Below are 1,427 nucleotides of genomic sequence, written 5' to 3' on the forward strand. Positions count from 1 at the left end.
TCTGTTGAGTCCAGTGAAAAATGGATTTTGTCTCTACTGAAGCTAAGTACTTAAAAAATGCTTTAAGAAGTGGATGTCTAAACACTTTAACTCCTTTCTTGGAATAAGACAAAAAATTAAAATATATATTTAAATACAATTATTTCTATATTTAAGATTTCTGAATTGAGACTTAGTTCATAAAATTTAATTCTACAAACATTTACCTAGTGCCACACACAAGATAGTAGCTTAGGTCTAAAAATAAGTAGTTTCATAAAAAGCTTCAGGGAAATGTGTACATCCCTAAACTTCCTTGCAAAATTGCAGGATAGTTAGTTAAATAGTACATATATCTGTAAAGAGGTTTTTTTTTTTTTTTTTAAAAAAACCCTTCATCAGAGGCAGTGCCTGTGGCTCAAAGGAGTAGGGCACTGGCCCCATAAGCCAGAGATGGTGGGTTCAAACCCAGCCCCAGCCAAAAACTACAAAAAAAAAAACCTTCATCAGATTCTTAAGTGTATTCATGACACACAAAACGATGATTCACTCCTCAGAATGGTCCATGCCCATAGGTGGGATGTGGCCGCAGTAATCTCTGGACACCAGTGAGATGCCTCACAAGGTGGGTGACATGTTTGGTTCTAGGAAAACTTTACCAGGGACAAGAGTAAGGAATAGACAAGATAAGTACGCAGAGACATTTGGGGTGGAAGGAGTTGATGAACTCGGCTTTGTGAGTGAAGTGAGACTTTCTTTAAGCACTGAGCCAAACAGGTTTATAAAACTCTTCAATAACCAGAGGCAGCAGTGAAGGAGAGCAGTGGGTGTTGGGAGCATACAACGGCTAAGACAGCACAGCCTGGTGATTACCAGCAGGAAGTCTGGAGCAAGAAAGTTTGGGTTCAGATTCTGGCTCTGCCTCCTTACTGGCTATTCAAGTTTTGGCAAGTTATTTACCTACTCTGTGTCTCTGTGCCCCTGCTTTGTGAGACCCTCCCCCAAATTACCCAGCCAGTACTCCCACCCTATAATAAGTTCTTTCTGACACTCTCTTACCAAGATGCCCGATGGTTCCCTGCGATGTGCGTTCTCCTTCGTTGTACTGAGCACTGAACCCAGATAGTTCAACACAGCAGATAGTTCAACGGTGTGCTCACTGCAGTCTTTGGCTAAAGGACACTGACAGTGCTCAAGCAGTGATAGTTATTATTTCGGGAGTTCATCTCTTCTCTTCTGATGCTGAAACATCTGAAGCTCACAAAACATAAACATCGAATCTTCCATTGATGTTAAATTGGGAAATTGAAGATAAGCCTAGCTCTATAGTTCTGAAAGTCTGTGATTCCAATTTGGTGCTCCAAAAGGTGAATGAATATCATTAGGAATCCTATATGATTTCATTTGCTAGTAGATAAAGAAGAAACATCTCATTGATGTGCTCATGA

The sequence above is a fragment of the Otolemur garnettii genome, unplaced genomic scaffold (assembly GCF_000181295.1).
Source record: "Otolemur garnettii isolate 467f Iridium unplaced genomic scaffold, OtoGar3 scaffold00007, whole genome shotgun sequence".
NCBI classification, from domain to species: domain Eukaryota; kingdom Metazoa; phylum Chordata; class Mammalia; order Primates; family Galagidae; genus Otolemur; species Otolemur garnettii.